An 8961-nucleotide genomic window follows, 5' to 3' on the forward strand; every position below is an offset into this window, starting at 1 on the left:
CAAGGTTCTTACCCTGATATATACTCAGTCACTTTTAGTTCAGGTATCAAACAAAAATTGGACTCTGTTTCAATCCTTACTGCAAATACAACTCCTCAAAGAAACAAAATAAAATATCAGGAGCTGTTTTTGGTTCTCAGGAGTCTCAAGCCACTCCTTAACATCAACCTACTGTTCAGCCACCAGGCACCTCTTAGCCTGGTGGACCTCGCACACCCTGACTCTTCCTCTCAGATCTCTCCTATCATTCAGGTGGTGGAGCAGCTCAGGGAAGGGAAGGCTGCAGGGATCTGTAGTATCTAGAGTGAACTTCTCCGGGTTGGTGCTAAGGCTGTCCTCCTGGCATTACAAGCAGTCATCAAAAAAAAAAAAAATTAAAAAACCCTCCTCTCTTGCAGCCACAACCGTACAGGCGTCTCAATTCCCCTCGCCAGCCTTGCCTATACACAGGGAGATACCATACCGGTCATGCAGGGAGAAATACACACCTCGAACAATACTCAAAATTTCCAACAGCAAAATAAACATTTAAACACTAACTAACAAAAAAAAAACAACAAAAGAAACCCATTTTATCTAGCCTCAAGGTTACTAACACAAAAAGGAAAATGCTTTGGTGCACACTAAACTAAAATGGACTCCCTTTAGCTGTAGAGAGATACCATTTCGGTCCTGCAGGGGAAATCGCACACCTCGAACAAAAATCAAAATATCCAACAGCAAAATAAACATATTTAAACACTAAATAATAAAAAAAATATATATGCCTAGCCTTAAGGTTACTAACACAAAATGGAAAACGCCATGGTGCACACAAAACTAAAATGGACTGCCCTGTAGATGTAGGGAGATATCATTTCAGTCCTGCAGGGGTAATCACATACCTCAAACAAAAATCAAAATTTCAGATAGCAAAATAAACATATTTAAACACTAAATAACAATATACAGTAATCCCTCCTCCATCACGGGGGTTGCGTTCCAGAGCCACCCGCGAAATAAGAAAATCCGCGAAGTAGAAACCATATGTTTATGTAGTTATTTTTATATATTTTAAGCCCTTATAAACTCTCCCACACTATTATAAACATTTCACGCACAATTATACAGCATAAACCCTTTGTATTCTCTTAGATATTAGGTAAGACTCGTTGAAATTATGTATATAAACACAGTTTACATACAGTAACACCTAAATATTATTTTAAAGATATCGAGCATCTCCGATATCACATATGTTACAGCCATTACGACAGACAGGCCACCAGCAATAAATACGTACAATGCAAGAAAAATTGTATACAGTAAAGTGTGTGTACAGTGACACTAAACTATGTACATGTAATAAGTACTGTACGTAAATAATTAATTATGGTTATTCACCAACAATGACACTACGACTTGTCCGATAACGATGAGTTTAATTTTACTGCACAACAAAGGATAGCGTTACAGCTCTTCTAAAGGAGCCTCTTCAGGCGATTGTGTAGCACTGCCGTTGTTCTTCTTCCAGCACTCTTCAATCCAAATCCCTAAAGCAGATTCCATCCAGACTACTGCCTTATCACATCCACTTGCAACTCGTTTTGCGCCCTGGTTAAAGGACACTGCGGCCGTAGATCTTATATGCTTTTCCTCCTTTTTAAATAAAAAGAATCGCGGACTCATTTATGCTGTAATGGTGTCCTGCAGTGGTGTAGCTGTTTCCTTCCTTCAACATATCCAAAACTTTTACCTTTTCTGCAATCATTTGCATCTTCTGTTGGCGCTTGGGCACGTTAATGCTGAATGAGTGAGATTAGACTTCCTGGTTAATGCAGCACTCCGTCACTGAGCCAATCAGCAGCACACAGGAACTTAAACGCGTGCTCTGATTGGGTAGCTTCTCAGCCATCCGCCAATAGCGTCCCTTGTTTGAATTCAAATGCGTCCCTTGTTTGAATTCAAATGGGCAAATCAACTAAGGAAGCACACGTACTGTAGACCGCAGACATCTGCGAAGCAGTGAAAAATCCGCGATATATATTCACATATGCTTACATTTAAAATCCGCGATGGAGTGAAGCCGCGAAAGATGAAGCGCGATATAGCGAGGGATCACTGTTCAGTATATATATATATATATTTGCATAGTTTACTGTCAAATAAAGCAAAGAGTACGCAACACGTGTTTTGCCCTCATTTGGGCTCATCAGGCTTACACACTCTACTGCTCCCCTCTCGGGGAATCAACTATGCAACATTCCATGATCTGCTTCTTGCATCTGAAAGAAGGCACCGTGGCGGATGTTTGCCGAATGGCAGACCAACCACAAGCGTTACCTGGTAGGTAACCACCCACACAATGCAGGTCGTCGAGACTCAGACTATGAATGCAATGAATGTAATTACTCCAGACCTACAGGCTGTCAAATAAACAAACTACACACCATGGTGCAGTGTAAAGGGACTTCGTCTCTGACGCTGATGTCCGAGGTTTCGATTTCCCAAGAGGGGAGCAGTAGAGTGTGTACGCCTGATGAGCCCAAATGAGGGCGAAACACGTGTCGCGTACTCTTTGCTTTATTTGACAGTAAACTATGCAGCATTCCATGATCTGCTTCTTGCATCTGAAAGAAGGCACCGTGGCAGATGTTTGCTGGATGGCAGACCAACCACAAGCATTACCTGGTAGGTAACCACCCACACAATTCAGGTTGTTGAGACTCAGACTATGAATGCAATGAATATATATATATATATATATATACCTAGCTTTAAGGTTGCTAGCACAAAATGGAAAACACTATGGGGCATACAAAACTAAAATGGACTTCCCTGTAGGTGTAGGGAGATACCATGTTGGTCCTGCAGGGGGAATCACACACCTTGAACAAGAATCAAAATTTCCGACAGCAAAATAAACATATTTAAACACTAAATAACAAAAAAAAAAGAAAAGAAACCCATTATACCTAGACTCAAGGTTACTAAGACAAAAATGAAAATCCTACAGTGCACAATAAACTAAAATGGAGTCCCCTGTAGCTGTCATTCTGCTTTCCCAGACACCCACGACTGCTCTTAGCTTCGACGCCACCTTTAAAACACCAGCCGGTAAACATGGAATAATATAGTATGTGCGAGGCTCGTAGCTGGAATCAATGATGGAACATCTGGAAAAAAAAAAAGAAAATAACCTGCTGGTAAGTCCAAAACCTGGTTAATTTTTTTTTTCTTGCTGTAAACCCATCGACATATTGCTTATTGCGGCTTGTGTATTATGCTTACTGTGTATTTTGCTGTTCAGTATCTGTCTGCTCCGTACTGTGTTAGCGTCCTGGTGAGGCTATAGCGTCACACACACTTGTTGGCAAGAGAATAAAGAATGGAGGCATTGAGGAAATAGTGATGCTTGGGACCTGTCCTGGAGTGCCAGATCTGCAATTTTAGATAATAGATGCTTATATTTTTATTATATTTTGCTCAGACCAATGAGGTGAACTGAATTTACAGGACACTTACAGGGGCAATTAACATCAAAGCATCTTCTCTTCCTGAATTGTACCAGTAAGCCATCACCTTAACACATCTGTTTTAACGGTTAACAGCATAAGTGAAGAGGAAATGAAGCAGAAGAAGGGAATTACGCTGATTAACTTGAGACTAGGAAACAACTGTGAGGCCGTATTGATTATTTTGTATCTTGGGAAATGGAGATGTGTAAAAAATCCTTGATCAAAGTCATCCATCATACGGACATCCAGCCAATCAAAGGTGTGTAATGTCGCATGTCCCACAGCCTCACATGGAATTTTAACATAAATATGGTTGGCTTGTCAGAGGGACCAGAAACAGAAAGGGAGGAGGTGACGTCAGAAGAGAATAGAGAATGATGTCATAGGTCAAGACAAGACAAATGTGACTGTTTCATCTGAATGTCAGTGAAAGCTTATTTTGAATAATACTGACACTAAATCAAAAGCCAATCCTTCACATTTTCCGTAAGCTTTTTCTAAAGACTAAAACCAAGACTCTTACTATCAGTTTTATTTTCTATTATATCTTGTTTGATTTGGTATTATTATGATACATTAACAACTACCATAATGCTTTAACATTTTCTTTACCTTATTCATTTATCTTGAGTGATTGAAATAAATTGAAAATTAAGACACTTGTGTGAGAAGTTTGCCGCTTTTCCTGCTCACAGGGTTATCAAGGCTCAAGGTTGCTCCTCAAAAGAAAAATAACAGGGCATATTATTTGGTTGGTAATTGTCATATAACCTAAAAGGTTTGTGCTTTTAATTGTGTCACGATGACACCCGCATGTTTTTTAGTGCTGGTGACAGTAAGCTGTTCAAAGCTGATCCTCTGGCTTGGACGTTGGACATCTCTGGGTCCACATGGTTCTTGAGGGTGATCCTCCAATTAGCTGTAAACCACTCAGTCTCACTGAGATTGAACCAGCTGAGGGGAGGGAAGGCTGCAGGGATCTGTGGTATCCAGGGGATGAACTTCACCAGGCTGGTGGTAAAGCTGTCCTCCTGGCATTGTAAGCAATCTTTGCTTCCATTTTGGAGACAAGTCCTGTTTTCCAGTCAGTTGGGATGATGCCCGTACTCCCTACCTGGAAAGAGAAGGGTGATCACCTGGATTGTGGCAACTACAGGGGGATAACACTGCTCTCAGTGCCACGTAAGGTCCTTCAAGGGACATCCTCAACAGGATCCGTCACCATTTGCTCACCTACTAGTGACCGGACCAGTCTGGTTTTACACCTAAGAAGTCCACCATCTACCGCATCCTGGCACTGAGGGTTCTCATGGAGCACAAACACGAATATCAGCAGAGTTTCTTTGCAGCCTTTGTCGATTTTCATAAAGCATTCGAACTCAGTTGGTCAAGCTGCCCTGTGGGACATCCTGAGACTTTACAGAATCGCCTCAAGGTTTCTAGATGTCATGGCCGGCCTCTACACTGGTACTGTGAGTGCTGTGCGGAGTAGAGGCAGACCCTCTGTGTTTTTCCCAGTTGATTCTGGGGTTCGTCAGGGGTGTGTTTTTGCTCCTACTCTGTTCAATGCTTGCATGGACTGGGTGGTGGGCAGGTCGTGGGGTCCAGCGGCTGTAGGGTATCTGTCTTTTATGTGAGATTCACTGATCTTGACTTTGCTGACGATGTTGTGATGTTTGCAGTCAATGGAGGCTCTGAGCGAGGAGTCTGAGTGTCTGGGCTTGCGAGTGTCCTGATAAAAACCTAGAGCCAGGCCTTTAGTGACCTCTTGGGCATGGCTATTAGCAGTGTGTCTGTCTGTGGAGAGAGTATCGACCTCATCAACTGGTTTACTTACCTTGGCAGTGACATTCATGTCTCTGGTGAAGCCATTAGACAGATTGGGAGAGCATGGAGGGTCATGAGGTCACTGGAAAGGGGTGTGTGGCGCTCTTGATATCTCTGTAAATGGACGAAGGTCCAAGTCTTTAGAGTCCTGGTGCCCCCTGTTTGCGGGACATGGACACTATTCGATGACCTGAAATGAAGACTGGACTCCTGTGTCTCTCCAGAGAATCCTTGGGTCCCGCTGGTTTGACTTTGTGTTGCTCACGGAGTCCCGAATGAGGCACATGACCTGCATTGTGAGGGAGCATCAGTTACGGCACTACAGCCATGTGGCGGGATTACCCGAGGATGATCCTGCTTGCAGAACGCTCATTGTTGAGGACCCAAGAGGCTGGACCAGGCCCACTTAACACCTGGGTGCAGCAGAAAGATGGTCATTTCAGGAGGGTGGGACTGGACCGTGTGTCTGCCTGGGGGGTGCCAACCAGGATCCCGAACTGTTTTGTTGTGTGGATGGTGAGGCAATGCACTGTACCATTGCATGCTCCCCAACCTGACCTGACCTGATAATAAATTCTTAAGTGGAGGCTCCTGTAGAATATTATGTGATGCATTTAGGCATTCCCATTGTCTAAATTAGAATTTCTATATATGAATTTAAGGGGGTTCTGAGCAGAATATTGCGGAGTGGCTGACAATTGGCTTTCACCTGAGACTTTGTCTATAGGATTAGGCTTAGGTTTAGGGTTAGGGTTGTGTGTGGTATTTGGCAGGTGGGGACTTTTGTTAAGTGTTTTCTTCAAATGTTTTCTTATGTGTGTGAATTTGCATCTTGTATGCATTTTAACCTCATGGTGCACCTAGAAGGGACTTGATAAATACCACAGAAACCAACGATAATACCGTACACTGCCCACCTGGAAAGTGTTCATTTACACCGTCATGTTGTTGTTTTGTAATCCATTTTTTTTTCTGTAGACATTAAACACAATTTACAACTTCAATTCCTAAAAAGTTAGGACAGTACAATTTCTTTTATTTTTTAATATTACACAAGGTCTGTTAGTTCTTTTCATGCTAATCATCAGAGGACTACACATACACATTCACTACAATCATGGGTACCTTTGTCCAAGGCAAAAGCAGCAGTCCTTGCCAATGCAGATCTCCTTATACAGAACACCTAGTAATTTATCACTTTTTCCACCCAATAATCCATGGAATTTGATTGTCAGGATTATTTGGGGGTTATCAAGTAGGCACCTTCCTTCTTCAACGTTTAACTGAGTTAGCCCCATGACTGCTCTCTGACAGGCTGAACAGGGTACTCTGGCATTCCAGACACACTCCCCCCTCCATATCCACAATCGGCAACCCTCTGCATCCCACCAACTAACCCCACTGCTACTGTTAATGTAGACTCCACTGGACCTGCATGGGTTTCTAACAACAACAACAACAACAAGATCAACAAGCATTCTAACATATAACCATCCTCAATGGTGACGAAAGCTGTATTGAACCCCACCTGTGCCATCAATGCACCCTCAGGGCCACTGGCACTTTACAGGTTTCCAAACACGTCAGGAAATCTGACCATACCAAACAAAATACTCCAAGGAACGTAAAACAGTCAAGATGCACCCTCAGATGTCCTGTCCCCCTCCTCATCCAAAACCACAAACTTGCCCTTTCAGCTGCTGCAGAAACTTCATTCAACCATTTTCCTTAACAAATTAAACATTCTGGCAACACACCTTCTCTTCAAATAGGTCTCACTGAGGCTGCCCCACCTACGTTTCCTGTAGTGCAGCGGCCATCATCTTCCTCTCAAATGCTTCTAAGGGACAGTTAGAGCTCATTCATGGAGTGGTAGGCCATGCAGAGTCACAGAGCAGGGCCACCGGGTACTTACTGGGTAATTTTTCCTTGTGTGACCCCGTCCAGGGAGGTTGGCTACAGTCCCATGGACCTTAAACTTCTTAATAATGTTTTCAACTGTTCTCCCAGGACCATCAAGCTGTTTGGAGATGGTGGTCTTTAATCCTTTACCTTTAACATGCGTGTCTATCATTTGCTTTCTAATCTCCTCAGACGACTCTCTCCTTTGCTTTCTTGGGTCCATGTTCAGTGTGGGACAGACGACGACGCCAAACAGCAGAGTGACTGCTTGTCTCTGTTTCAATTGTTTGAATGACTAATTCCATGATTGGAGACTCGTGTAATATGAATTTAAGAAAACAAAGAGTTTGAAAAATCACTCAAATTCAATTATTTTGGATGTTTTCTAGGGGTACCAACAAATATGTCCAGGCCATTTTAGAATCTCTTTGTAGAATAACCCATACTTGATCTCTCTGTCACACTTGATGACATCTCAAAGGCATGCAGGGGACACTGGTTTTCATGGAATCGTTTTCCACGAGGCACACAGCACTTTCAATGAGATGCAAGGGCACCAACACATTTGTCTATCAATCTATCGATACTTACACAGGGTGAGCCAAAATGAAGTATACCATTTCTCAAGGCTGTTGTGTGAGGTATATGCAGCTGAGTGGGTTGGGGTGGGGTGGGATGGGGGTTCTTTTGATAATCGAACCTTTGTAGTTTTCAGTCAGCCACATGCCTTGGTCCTGTGCACACAGTGCTTTCGCTGTCGAAAGCGTTCTTCAAAAACAACGAATCCATCATCACTATGCAACACGCCTTCCGATATCACTTCAGCATTCCTCCTAACGGTGGCATCCCAAATCGGAAAACATTTCTTCAGTGTGTGGCTAAATTTAGACAGACAGGTACAACATTGAACAGCAAATCTCCAGGCCATCCTCGGATATCCAAGCTGTAAGGGCATCAATTTTGCAGTCTCCTTGACATTGAGTGCACTTCTGCCTTAGGTGTTTCCAACAAGTCTTTGATTTTGCATGATAAACTTAATTTCCATCCATAGAAAATGATGGCAGTGCAGGAACTCACTGAGAGATGTGGAGAGTTGTGCGCGAACATTCTGCAAACCGTTCATCAAGATGCCATCGTTGTGTCCAGCGATGAGGCACATTTCCATTTGAATGGTTGTGCAAATTAGCAAAACTTTCACTATTGGGCTGAAACCAACCCTCGTGAACTTCATCAGAGAGCCCTGCACTGTTACAGTTTGGTGCGCCGTTGTAGAATTTGGCATTGTAGGCCCTTACTTTGTTGAGGAGGGTGGGAAACAATGGTCACTGTCACTTCAGAGTGTTACATTGAAATGCTAGAGAACTGGAAGAAATGGCTGGGGTGGGTGCCTGGTGTCAACAGGATGGAGCAACAGCTCACATGGCATGGAGATCCATGCAAGTTTTCTGGGGAAGCTGATCTCCCTGCGCGGCAATGTAGGGTGGCCTTCACGTTCGCCTTGAAGGTATACACACACCAATCTCAAAACCTTGAAGCCCTCAAGGATGCTGTTTGCCACAAAATCGCCGCTATTCCCCTTAAAATGGCCGAATGAGTCATGTGAGTGTTCAGAAATCATCTTGAAGAGCATATCACTAATGACCGCCACCACTTTGAAGACACCATGTTTAAAACACTGTGAAACAAATCTATTGTGTATACCCATTCTTGTGTCATAATGAAATTTATCTGATGT

This window comes from Erpetoichthys calabaricus, chromosome 5, assembly GCF_900747795.2.
Source record: "Erpetoichthys calabaricus chromosome 5, fErpCal1.3, whole genome shotgun sequence".
Lineage (NCBI taxonomy): Eukaryota > Metazoa > Chordata > Cladistia > Polypteriformes > Polypteridae > Erpetoichthys > Erpetoichthys calabaricus.